The sequence below is a fragment of the Manihot esculenta genome, chromosome 13, assembly GCF_001659605.2.
Source record: "Manihot esculenta cultivar AM560-2 chromosome 13, M.esculenta_v8, whole genome shotgun sequence".
NCBI lineage: Eukaryota > Viridiplantae > Streptophyta > Magnoliopsida > Malpighiales > Euphorbiaceae > Manihot > Manihot esculenta.
Genome location: NC_035173.2, coordinates 30,388,299 through 30,403,112, shown reverse-complemented (window position 1 = coordinate 30,403,112; position 14,814 = coordinate 30,388,299).

The following is a 14,814-nucleotide window of genomic DNA, read 5'->3' as shown; positions in this document are numbered from 1 at the left end:
ACATTAAAACATTTTATAAAAACATGATTTTACTCTTCTAGAGGCTTCCGACATCCGGGATCCCACCGACGGTAGGAATTCCGATACCAGAGTCTAGCCGGGTATTATAACAACTATCTATTACATAACACTTCTATTCCTGCTGACCTCCTAGACTAGCCCGTACCTACAAACCTGGGGGTAAGGGAGTGGAGTGAGCTACTAGAGCCCAGTGAGCAGAATAATAAAACAATATATTAAAAGTTCATGCTTTCATGGAATGCATCACATCACAAACAAATCACATTAAGGATGAACTTGTCACCAATATTCCTCTACATATCCAATAGTGCCAGGGACGTAGAATGGGTCTTCCTGGACTTCCTCTTACATAACATATCATAACATTCCAATGTGCCAGGGACGTAGAATGGGTCTTCCTGGACTTTCTCTTACATTGTGCCAGGGACGTAGAATGGGTCTTCCTGGACTTCCATACCATATCATCATCATATCATACCATATCATACGAGGACTAATGGATCATTCAACATTCATCCGCATCAACAACATAATATGCAATGCAACATATTCGTGAATTCTAATGCAAACAACCTAATATATCTCATGGCATTCATGATGCGTGAATCATGCTAAAACTTTCATTATTTGCTTAAAAACGTAAAGAGTCATTCTACTCACCTCAGGCTAGCTCTGACAAGACTCTGAAGCAGCTGACTCACTACTGGGGTCCTCGGTTCCTCGGGTCTGAACCTACACAGGTGGACTCAAATGAGGGACCAAACAAACATGAACATGACTCTAAAATACTCCCCAAAAACCCCCTAAAACACCTTAAAACAATCATAGAAATCATGCAAAGAAAGGCTGGACAGGGCACTTTCGGCGGCAGGTTCGGCGGCCGAAAGCCCCTCCAGAGCCGAAACTCATGCACCTTCGGCGGCACTTTCGGCGACCGAAGGTTCCTTCCAAAGACGAAACTCATGCATGTTCGGCGGCACCTTCGGCGGCCGAAACTCCCTTCCAGAGCCGAAAGTCCACTTTTGGGGGCAGGGTTCGGCAGCCAAAAGGCTTGCCCCCACAGGCAGGTTCGGCGGCCGAAAGTCCCTTCGGCTGCCGAACCTGAGTTCTTCCAAAGGGCAGAACTCAGCCTCCTATATGCACAAACACCTCCCAAACCATTCAATTCAAACACAACACTTCTACAACATGCATACACACATACATAAGCTCCTAGGGGCTTCAAACTATCCTAAACCCCAACTACAACACATCAAACATACATAAACAACCCACATTGCTCATAAATACAACATAAAACCATAAACTCAACATTAACCTAAACATGCATTTCTACCCCACAAATCTCATAAAACTTGTTTAAAACATACAAGAATGGTAGGATCGAAGCTTACCTCTTGAAGATCTAGAGGAGAAACGATCCTAACTTGGAGATGGGGAGATCTAGCTCCTTGGGTCTCCAAGCTCCAAAACTTGCTCAAAGTGCACAAATCTTCAAAAGCCAAGCAAACACTTGTTAAAACTTGAAAGATTGGAGGAAAATCATTCAAAAATAACCATGGGAGAGCATGGACTCACCGTTGGCCGAAAATGGGGAGAAAACTCGCCCGTTTCGGCCATGGAGCCCTTATATAGGGGCTGGCCAGACCACCTTCGGCAGCCTAAAGTGCCTCCAAAACTCATGCAATTTCGGCGCCGAACCTGAGCCACTTTCGGAAGCCTAACTTGCCCCCCTAAACTATCCCATGTTCGGCGGCCGAACTTGAGGTTCGGCGGCCGAACCTGGAAATGCCTCCATGGTCTTTTTTATTGAAAAACTCAATTCCTTTCTTACTTAAAACCATCAAATACATTAAAACATTTTATGAAAACATGATTTTAACCTTCTAGAGGTTTCCGACTTCCGAGATTCCACCGGACGGTAGGAATTCCGATACCGGAGTCTAGCCGGGTATTACATTCTCCCCCCCTTAAGAACATTCATCCCCGAATGTTCACCAAACAACTCATGCAGCATAAAACATGAACATACAAAGCATAAAACATCAACATACATACAAAACACATAGCACTCACCTTAGAAGAGATGAGGATATTGCTGGAGCATGGACTCCCGTGTCTCCCAGGTACACTCTTTGATGTTGTGGTGATTCCAAAGGACTTTCACCATCGGGATTTCCTTGTTTCTCAACTTTCTGATCTGGGTGTCTAGGATCCGTACTGGCTGCTCAACATAGGTGAGATCTTCTTAGATCTCCACATCAGGCTCACTAAGAACCTTGCCCGGATCTGATATGAACTTTCTTAACATGGAAACATAGAAAACCGGATGGATTCTCTCCATTGAAGCAGGTAAATCTAGCTTATACGATACATTCCCGATCTTTTGCAAGATTTCAAAGGGTCCAATGTACCGTGGAGCTAGCTTACCTTTCTTCCCGAACCGAATCACCCCTTTCATCGGAGACACCTTGAGCAATACCAAATCCCCCTCCTGAAACTCTACTTGCCTTCTGCGGATGTCTGCATAACTCTTTCGTCTGCTCGCGGCAGTCTTGATCCTTTCTCTGATTATGGGCACCACTCTGCTGGTGATCTCTACTAACTCAGGCCCTGCCAAGGCCTTTTCTCCAACTTCTTCCCAACAGACAGGCGACCTGCACTTCCTTCCATACAAAGCTTCATATGGGGCCATCACTATGCTAGCATGATGGCTGTTATTGTAGGCAAACTCCACCAAAGGTAGATGCTGCCTCCAAGAACCGCCAAAATCCAGCACACACATTCTGAGCATATCCTCTATTGTCTGGATGGTCCTCTCTGACTGTCCGTCCGTCTGTGGATGGAAAGCAGTGCTAAAATCCAACCTGGTACCCATAGCGTTCTGCAGACTCCGCCAGAACCTGGAGGTGAACTGGGGTCCTCTATCAGACACTATTGAAACAGGAACCCCATGCAGCCTGACAACCTCATCAACATACACCTGCGCCAACTTGTCCACAGAATAGCCACTCCTGACAGGGATGAAGTGAGCAGATTTGGTCAGTCTGTCCACAATCACCCATATGGAATCCAATCTGTTGGACATTTCCGGTAACCCCACTACGAAGTCCATAGCTATATTCTCCCATTTCCACTCTGGAATAGGTAGTGGGTTAAGCATTCCAGCCGGCTTCTGATGTTCCAGCTTCACCCTCTGACATACTTCGCAGGCTGACACGAACTGTGCCACTTCTCTCTTCATAACTGGCCACCAATAAACTCTCTTCAGCTCTTGATACATTTTGGTGGCTCCAGGGTGAACACTGTACCTGGCATTATGAGCCTCTCTCATAATGTCTCCCTTTAGGCCCACGTCATCTGGTATACACAATCTATTCCCATAGCGGAGGATCCCCTTGCTGTCAAATCTGAATTCTTCATTCTTGCCTGACTGAACAGTCCTAGCAATCTTCACTAACTCTGGGTCCTCGTGCTGTTTCTGAGCCACCTGCTCCAGAAACACAAGTGTCACTCTCATCTGGGCTATCAAAGCACCTGTACCAGACAACTCCAATTGTAGACCTTCATTAATGAGCTCGAAGAACTGTCTCACCACAGGTCTTCTCTCTGCTGAAATATGGGACAAACTGTCAAGTGATTTCCGGCTTAAGGCGTCTGCCACAACATTCGCCTTACCCGGATGGTACTGAATCTTGCAATCATAGTCACTAAGCAGTTCTACCCATCTTCTCTGTCTCAGATTCAACTCTCTCTGACTCAAGATGTACTGCAAGCTTTTATGATCTGTGAAGATCTCACATTTCACCCCATAGAGGTAATGCCTCCACATCTTGAGTGCAAAGATCACTGCTGCCATCTCTAGGTCATATGTAGGGTAATTCAACTCGTGCTTTTTCAGCTGCCTAGAAGCATAAACAATCACCCTTTCATTCTGCATCAGTACATAACCCAGTCCCACACGGGACGCAACACAATACACTGAGAAGTCTTCATTACTAGATGGCAGAGCTAACACCGGCGCCGACGTCAACCTCTTCTTTAGCTCTTCAAAGCTCTCTTCACACTGGTCGGTCCACACAAACCTCTGGTTCTTCTTAGTCAATCTGGTCATAGGAGCTGCAATCTTAGATAAGTCCTGAACGAACATCCTGTAGTAACCTGCCAAACCCAAGAAGCTCTTGATTTCTGTCACTGTAGTGGGTCTAGGCTAGTTAGCTACGGCTTCCACTTTCTTGGGGTCCACCTCAATTCTATTTTCTGACACAACATGCCCCAAGAAGGAAATGCTCCTCAGCCAGAATTCACACTTGGAGAACTTGGCATACAAGCCGTGTTCCCTCAAGGTCTGCAGAACTAACCTCAGATGATGGGCATGCTCCTCTGCATTCCTGGAATACACTAAGATATCATCTATGAAGACAATAACGAAGTGATCCAGGTATTGACTAAAAACTCTGTTCATGAGATCCATGAATGCTGCAAGGGCATTAGTTAACCCGAACGGCATTACAAGGAACTCATAGTGCCCATATCTGGTTCTGAACGCCGTCTTCGGCACATCCTCTTCTCTTATTCTCAGCTGATGTTACCCGGATCTCAGATCTATCTTGGAGAAACAACCTGCTCCTGCTAGCTGGTCGAATAGATCGTCGATCCTTGGCAACGGGTACTTATTCTTGGTAGTGACCTTGTTCAACTGCCTGTAGTCGATACAAAGTCTGAGGGATCCATCCTTCTTTCTCACAAACAGCACTGGAGCACCCCAAGGTGAGGTACTCGGTCGGATGAAGCCCTTATCTACCAACTCTTGCAACTGCTCTTTAAGCTCCTTCAATTCAGCTGGTGCCATCCTGTAGGGAGGGATAGAGATCGGTCTAGTTCCAGGCACCAATTCAATTTTGAACTCTACCTCCCTAGCAGGTGGTAAACCTGGCAGCTTGTCTGGAAAAACATCTAAAAACTCTCTGACCACGGGCACTGAGGCGGGCTCTCTGACATGACTATTCAGCTCTCTCACATGAGCTAGAAAACCCTGACAACCCCTCCTGAGCAGCCTACGAGCCTGTAGGGCTGATATCAAACCTCTAGGTGTACCCCTCCTGTCTCCTCTGAAGACAATCTCTGACCCATCCTGACATCTGAACCTGACTATCTTGTCTCTGCAGTCTAAGGTAGCACCATGGGTAGATAGCCAATCCATCCCTAGAATGACGTCAAAATCTGTCAAATCTAGAACCACAAGGTCGACAGAAAGGCATCTCCCCTCAATAAAAATTGGACTATACTGGCAGACTGACTCTGCCACTGACGGATCACACTTGGGTCCACTGACCCATAGGGGGCACTCTAACCCAGAGACCATCAAACCCAACCTCTCGACGGCCCTCGGAGCAATGAAAGAATGAGATGCACCAGGGTCCATTAAGGCATAAACATCTGAACAACCAATGATGAGATTACCTGACACCACGGTGTTGGATGTATTTGCCTCCTGCTGAGTCATGGTGAAGATCCGTGCTGGAGCTAATGGACCTTCACCCCTGAAACCCGCTGAAGAAGAGGCTGCCCCTCTCCCTCGGCCTCTGCCACTAGCCTGAGTTGCGGCTGGAGCTGCTGACTGAGCCACACTACCCGAAACTGTCTGCTAGGACTGTGCCACAAAAGCTGCTCTAGGACACTCTCATGCCATGTGTCCCTCCTGCCCGCATCTGAAGTAGGCTGTCGTCCCAAACCGACATACTCCTTTGTGCAGCTTCCCACACTTCATACATACTGCATTATCTGCACCTGAGCTCGAGCCACTTTCTAATCCCAGACCTGACTTGATCTTGTTCCAGAACTTGTTCTTCTTTGACTTCTTGGTGGTATTGCTCCACCTCTTACTGTCTGAACTCAAAGAAGAAGGGTCTAACCTTCCCCCACCTGGGGTCTTGGAACCAGAAGACTGTGCTACTGACTGCTTGATTTTTCCCTCGATTATTGCACTAGCCTCCATTCTCCGAGCCATATCCACAATGGCATGGAAACTCTCCCTCTCTGCTGACTGGATCAAGGAGGAATACCTGGAATGAAGCTTCATGATAAACCTTCTTGACTTCTTCTGATCTGTGTCCAGATTCTGCCCAGCAAACGGCAACAGCTCCAAGAACTTATCTGTGTACTCATCCACACTCATCTCATCTGTCTGCCTCAACTGCTCAAATTCAATCATCTTCAACTCCCTTGAACTGTCAGGGAAGGCCCATCCAGCGAACTCATTCGCAAACTCCTCCCATGAAAGACTATCCACCCTCGGGTTCACATAGTTTTTAAACCACTCACGGGCCTTCTTGCATTTCAGTGTGAACCCAGCCATCTGAATGGCTCTACTGTCATCAACTCCTATCTCATCTGTAATCATCTTGACCCTCTCAAGGTACACAAACGGGTCATCACCTGTTTCAAACTGGGGAGCACCCAGCTTCATGTAATCGGTCATTTTGACCTTGCTCCCTCCAGATGAGCTAGGCTTAGGCATTTGGGTTTCTGGGATAGTAGGTTCTGCTGGTGGTGGAGGAGGTGCAGCATCTCCTGGGGTAGGGTTTGCTGGACCTGGATAAAAGGATGGGGTGGGTACATAGGGTGCTGTGAGTATGGTGGGTAGAAAGGTGGGTATGGCATGTGAGAGTGATAAGGGTTAAAGCTGGGGTAATCCGATGTACCTTCCATCGAATACCCGGGGTTCTATGAAAAGGGTGGGTACTGGGATGGCTGAACAAATCCCGAGACCTGAGTGCCTCCTTGAGACTCTCCCATACCTTCTTCAGACATACTCACTCCAAGATTGCCATCCCTCCTCTGGTCCACATCCATATCATCCACCACATCTTCTGACATTCCACCTTGAACTGTCCCCCTTCTGCTCACATCAAAAGACCTTCTAGGGTCCCTTGATGTTCTCTCCCTGCTAGACCTGCAGGACATTGCCCTAGGCAATGCTGGAGGACGGGCATCCGTGCCCTCACTTTCCGGTGGGACTCCAGTTAATCGTGCAGATCGACGAGTTCCTCTCATCTTGCTTACTGAAAAACAGCACACATCACATAAAACATTAGCATCATATGGTTCATATGCAAACACATGAACCCGCATCACATACATAGCATACATAGCATATCATCAATGCACATGCATAAAATCATGGCATTTCACATCATAATTCAAGACAGGACTCTACATCCTATCCTAGTGGACATGATTTTCCTATTGTGCTTGACCTTCTAGAACATCTATGAGCCCGACACTCTAGGTCCGACCATATGAACCTAGGGCTCTGATACCAATTTGTAACGACCCAAAAATCGGACCGCTACCGGCGCTAGGATCCAGATCGGCTTAAGGCCGCCGGGACCCGTAGCAAGCCTAACATACAACCTGTACACCTGTTTAATCCCATACATGATCAACACATACATAAATATTTTGAACTGTCCCATTCATTTACCAAACTTAACCTGTGCATGCACAACTCATAATCATAATCCCCACACTGGAGTCCTCATCAAATGCTCCAATGGGGTAACATTACATAAATTAAGTTTGGTTTACATAAACATCATTAAAAAGATCATGTCCTCAAAAGGGATTAACATATACTAGGGTCAAGAACAATTCTATCTTCAATATGATCCTTAACATTTCATGACTATTCAATACGTTACATTACAATATTCTCATGTCCACAACTATCTATTACATAATACTTCTATTCCTGCTGACCTCCTGGACTAGCCCGTACCTGCAAACCTGGGGTTAAGGGAGTGGAGTGAGCTACTAGAGCCCAGTGAGCAGAATAATAAAACAATATATTAAAAGTTCATGCTTTCATGGAATGTATCACATCACAAACAAATCACATTAAGGATGAACTTGTCACCAATAGTCCTCTACATATCCAATAGTGCCAGGGACGTAGAATGGGTCTTCCTGGACTTCCTCTTACATAACATATCATAACATTCCAATGTGCCAAGGATGTAGAATGGGTCTTCCTGGACTTCCATACCATATCATCATCATATCATACCATATCATACGAGGACTAATGGATCATTCAACATTCATCCGCATCAACAACATAATATGCAATGCAACATATTCGTGAATTCTAATGCAAACAACCTAATATATCTCATGGCATTCATGATGCGTGAATCATGTTAAAACTTTCATTATTTGCTTAAAAATGTAAAGAGTCATTCTACTCACCTCAGGCTAGCTCTGACAAGACTCTGAAGCAGCTGACTCACTGCTGGGGTCCTCGGTTCCTCGGGTCCAAACCTACACAGGTGGACTCAAATGAGGGACCAAACAAACATGAATAGGACTCTAAAATACTCCCCAAAAACCCCCTAAAACACCTTAAAACAATCATAGAAATCATGCAAAGGAAGGCTGGACAGGGCACTTTCGGCGGCAGGTTCGGCGGCCGAAAGCCCCTCCAGAGCCGAAACTCATGCACCTTCGGCAGCACTTTCAGCGGCCGAAGGTTCATTCCAGAGACGAAACTCATGCATGTTCGGCGACACCTTTGGAGGCCGAAACTCCCTTCCAGAGCCGAAAGTCCACTTTCGGGGGCAGGGTTCGGCAGCCAAAAGGCTTGCCCCCACAGGCAGGTTCGGCGGCCGAAAGTCCCTTCGGCTGCCGAACCTGAGTTCTTTCAAAGGGCAGAACTCAGCCTCCTATATGCACAAACACCTCCCAAACCATTCAATTCAAACACAACACTTCTACAACATGCATACACACATACATAAGCTCCTAGGGGCTTCAAACTATCCTAAACCCTAACTACAACACATCAAACATACATAAACAACCCACATTGCTCATAAATACAACATAAACCCATAAACTCAACATTAATCTAAACATGTATTTCTACCCCACAAATCTCATAAAACTTGTTTAAAACATACAAGAATGGTAGGATCGAAGCTTACCTCTTGAAGATCTAGAGGAGAAACGATCCTAACTTGGAGATGGGGAGATCTCGCTCTTTGGGTCTCCAAGCTCTAAAACTTGCTCAAAGTTCACAAATCTTCAAAAGCCAAGCAAACACTTGTTAAAACTTGAAAGATTGGAGGAAAATCATTCAAAAATAACCATGGGAGAGCATGGACTCACCGTTGGCCGAAAATGGGGAGAAAACTCGCCCGTTTCGGCCATGGAGCCCTTATATAGGGGCTGGCCAGACCACCTTCGGCAGCCTAAAGTGCCTCCAAAACTCATGCAAGTTCGGCGGCCGAACATGGGGTTCAGCGGCCGAACCTGAGCCACTTTCGGAAGCCTAACTTGCTCCCCTAAACTATCTCATGTTCGGCGGCCGAACCTGGAAATGCCTCCATGGTCTTTTTTATTGAAAAACTCAATTCCTTTCTTACTTAAAACCATCAAATACATTAAAACATTTTATGAAAACATGATTTTAACCTTCTAGAGGTTTCCGACATCCGAGATTCCACCGGACGGTAGGAATTCCGATACCGGAGTCTAACCGGGTATTACACCTATTTTCATGAGCCATTTTTGGCGGGAGTTCTTCAAGCTGTCTGGAACTAAATTGAATATGAGCTCTTCATATCACCCTCAATCTGACGGACAATCTGAGGTCACTAACCGCTGTTTGGAGCAGTATCTGCGTTGTTTTGCAAGTCAACAACCTCGCAAATGGAGCACTTTTTTGACTTGGGCAGAGTATTGGTACAATACATCTTTCAACATCTCTATTGGCATGACTCCCTTTTTAGCTTTGTATGGCAGAGACCCTCAAATGATTCCACGTTATGAGTTGGGCCACTCCTTAGTTCAAGAGGTTGATCAGACATTAGCAGTGAGGGATGCGATTTTACAAGACTTAAAAATCCATCTTTCCCGAGCTGCACATCACATGAAGCAATCTGCAGATAAGAAGCGCAGAGATGTTTCTCTCCTGGTGATTTAGTTTATCTTAAGCTACAACCTTATCGTCAGCAGTCTGTCTCCAAGCGAGCATTTTAGAAATTAGCCAATCGCTTTTATGGACCACTTCCTGTCATTGAAAAAATTGGAAATTTGGCTTATAAATTGCAATTGCCTGCTACTTCGAAAATCCATCCAGTTTTTCATGTTTCCCTTCTAAAACAACATGTTGGTTCCTATTTCTAATGACTTGCCACAACTTACAGATGATGGATATGCTGTTTTTGAACCTAAAGAAATATTGGATGCTCGTTGGACTAAAACTGGCAATCGCTTCTTGGAAGAAGTTCTTGTTCGCTGGAAAAATTTGCCACTTGAGGATGCCACATGGGAACATTCTGCAGAACTGCAACTACGGTTTCCGCATCTGAACCTTGAGGACAAGGTTCCATCTGATGGGGGAGGTAATGATACGCTAGTACGTCGGTCAACAAGAGTCATTGTGAAGAATAGGAAGTTCTTGAACTAATAATGTTGCTGCTGTCATTTATTTTTGCTGCACTTATTTATTTATTATTTTTTAGTGTGTAATTTGCTTAGTCAATTGCAGTTAGAGTCAAAGCAAATAAATCTCATTACTGCCGATTTGTGGCCATGAGAATAGGCAGAGTTGTTATTTTCCTTCTTAAGAACATGTAATTTGGAGTAGCAGGACGGAATGAAAATACAAATTTCCTATTTCTTTATCAAATTTCTTGGCTTTTGATTGAGACCTATTAAATGTCGAATTGGATCTATCTTGAATTTTTAAACTCTCTCAAATGGGATAAATTTTTATGGAGAGAGACATGCAATGATCAATTTTTAATTAGTAAACATACAAGGATATATTTCTAAATAATTGTAATACTTAAGGGTTAGTTTATAATATATATAGATGATTTTGTAATTAATCAAAAGTTTTAAGGACCTAAAGTAATTAATTTATAATTTAGTTTTTAATTTTAATTTAAAAGGATATATTTCTACAAATAAATAGGGACTATTTAGTTAGAAATACAACTAAACTGTTTTCTCATATAATCATGAATCTCATATCAAAGCCTAATTTTATGGAAAATAATTTTTTCTTTTCAGAAGAAAAATTCATTTTCCACTTATATTTTATTTTTTAAATTAAAATTAAATAATAAAAAATAAATTATATCATTAAAGAATATTTTCTATAAAAAATATTTTTCACATGAAATATTTATATACTATTATGGCTTAACCTATTTGAATTTATAATTTTTTATTTAAAATATTAATTTTATTTTGATTATGACTTAATTAAAAATTGAGCGGAAGTAAAAGAATTTGTAATATATAGTCTCTAATATTTTTTTAAATAATTTATTAAAAATATTATATCATTTTTTAAGTTTTCAAAGTAAGTTTGATTTTTTTTTCTCTCGAAAGTCACATATTTTTTTCATAAAAAAAAATTTTGAATTGTGATTTAAAAAAAAAAAATCATTCTTAGACATTAGGTTGATATTTAGCCTTTTATTTTTATTTAATGCTTGAAAATTATCTGAAAAAATTAAAAATAATTTGGTAATAGTATTTACAAATTATTTGATGATATAATGCATATAATTTTTAAAATATTAAAATTTAATTTCAAGTTTAAAATATTATTCCTTATGGAAAATATTTACCATAATAGATGCATTTTCTTAAAAAAAAATGTATTAAATACTAAACTTTCTTTTATTGACTTCTTTTATGTAACAACATGCAAAATAATATTAAAATGTTTATTTTTTAATTTAACATTTATTATATTACATTTATTTTTAATAAAAAAATATTAAAAAATATGAACACGTGTTATGTTAATTCCATTAGAGGTGAGTATTCAGTCGGTTCGATTCAAAATCCAATCGAATTGAATAAATTAAAAATTAAAATTTTAATATTTATAAAATTCAAACTGAATTGATTTTAGTCAGAAATCAAATCGAATCGATCTGATTTAATTCGATTCAGTTTAATTTGATCAATTTGAATTTTTAATAAATTTTTTATTTTTTATATTTTATTTTTAATATTTTAAAATTTAATTAAAATATTTTAACATTGATATGATCTGAACTCTATATTATTAAAAATAATATATTATTATCAATTCGATTCAATTTTTTTAATTTTTTTTTATTAAAATCGAATCGAATCGAATTAAAATAATTGAAAGTTTTAAAATTAAAAATCGAACCGAAATAAATAAAAAATTAAATTAAATTTTTAAATTAATTTGATTTAATTAATTTTTTCAATTTAAATTAAATATTGTATTGGATAAAAGTAAATTTTCACTCCATCAGTCAACATAGTTACTACCAAATAAATAAAATTTTAATTATAAACTCCTGGACCACTTCTGTATAGATAATCTTTAAGGGTGAACAATACTTAATTCATTGAAATTATAATAGATTAAATTAAATTAATTTAAAATTCAGTCTGTTTTTATATTTTTTATTTAATTTGATTTTAAATTTTAAAAAATTTAAATATTTCAAATTAGTTTAATTTTAATAAAAAATTAATAAAATCAAACAGAATTAATTAATTATAATAGTATGTCATTTTAATAATATAAAAAATCAAATCTCAATTAAAATTAAAATAATTAAAATTCAAAAATTAAATATTTTAATTAGATTTAAGAATACTAAAAATAAAATATAAAAAATAAAAATTTTATTGAAAAATTCAACCTATTAAATTAAATAAAATTAAACTAATTTAATTTTAACTCATTTTTTAATTTAATTAATTCGATTTGATTAGAGATAAAACTGATTGATTCTAAATAATCCCCTCCTTTCTCAAACGAGGATGAAGTTATAACGACGGAAAGTTGTTGCAATCACCGAGCGTATATTATTTAATATGAGTTTTAGCTAATATGTCATCGAGTTAAATATAAAAACCTAAATATGTATAGGTTTTTATTTTTTTATTTTTTTTCCTTAATTGAAATCTATTTATAATAATTTTATTACCAATATTTGTACGTGAATATATTTATTTTAATAGGAGTCATCAAGTAATCATTCCCAATATATTACAGAGTGAATTTTTACCTTTTTGTTTAGAATGTCTCATTTTGAAAGAATTCACTAAATTTTGGTGTTTAACAAAATTAAAAATATAAAAATTTAATTTTTTTAAATTTTTATGAGAATTAATTTTAAATTAAAAATAAATCTCCTTGAAATTTTCAAGATTTTATAATAAATAATTTTATTTTAATCTATTGATGTTGTCGAAAATAAGTTGATGATATGACTGAAACAGAATTGTGCTGCGATTGATTAATTTACAAGAGAGAATATAAGGAGATTGATGCCTAAAATAGCAACTTCGACACTCAAGTCAGTAAATTGAAAAATAGAATGAGAATAAGGAATTTATTAAAATTCAAGAGTAATTGTATAATAATTACGTACATTTGTTTAAAGGTTCATCAACTTTTATACTGTAAGAAGGTGAAGTTAACTATAGTATTTCCTAAAAATTTGACTGATGCCAACTAATTGATAAGTGATCCCACGATTATAGGCGTAATGAAGATTTGCTATAATATTCGCTAATAGTAACTTAATATGAAGACTCAACTTGCTTAAGAACGAGCGAGTCTTGATGAAGAAACGAGTGCTATGGTGTCCGGGTCTTTATTTCAGCGGGTGGGACTGCGTATCGACTTGCCAGATCCTTGCACGTGGTCCTGTCCTATGGTGATAGCTCATGGCTTACTTTGGCTAATTGTTGTGTAACATCAAAGGTCCCCATTGGTCTTCAATTCTTCAAATTCAAATGTGACAATTGTTTTTACGATCTAGGACACGTTGCTCATTTAGATTGGTTTTTTCCTGCTCACATCGCTTTGCCTGCTCCTTCCCGTAAATGATGACTGTCTTGTTTTTTGAGTCGCATTCAAAACCTGCCGTCGAAACTGTTATATAAAAATCCTACTTCTCCTCCAGATACCACTTTCGCTTACAACTAACTTCTGTGCTTTAGAAAAGTCTTGACCACTTCTCTTATTCGCACACTTAAGGTAATTCCTATTCACTTTTAATTTCATAACAATGAATAGGAACATTTTTTCTTCTGCTTTTGGTGGAAGTCCTACCTCAAGCTCCTCCTCCGATGGTTCCATTCGTGCTCCAGTTCCCATCGTTCGCTGAGGGCAGTCCATGAAGGCGAAGGCAGTCTAATTAGTGACATTCCTTCCATACCAACATAGAGAGATATAGATCGTCTTCACAACAAATACCACATCTCTCGAGAAGTCTTTAGCATCTTTGCTCCATCCCCGAGTGTTCGCGTAGATGACCAGATCCCTGTAGAGGATACCATCATAGTCTATGGAGAGCAGCTGAAGGCGGGTCTTCGGTTCCCATGAATCCATTTTCCAATGAGGTCCTTCGATTTTATAAGCTTTTAGTTGCCCAGCTGCACCCTAACAGCTGGAGAATCTTGATGGCCTTCCGGTTTGTTTGTTTCAATAACCACATTGAGCTTAGTGTGGCCCTCTTTTCTCAACTGTAATAGCTGGGCACTCGCAAAAATGAAGAGTCCTGTGGTTTAGAAAAGTCTCGACCACTTCTCTTATTCGCACACTTAAGGTAATTCCTATTCACTTTAATTTCATAACAATGAGTAGGAACATTTTTTCTTCTGCTTTTGGTGGAAGTCCAACCTCAAGCTCCTCCTCCGATGGTCCCATTTGTGCTCCAACTCCCATCATTCGCTGAGGCCAGTCCATAAAGGCGAAGGTAGTTTGATCAATGACAT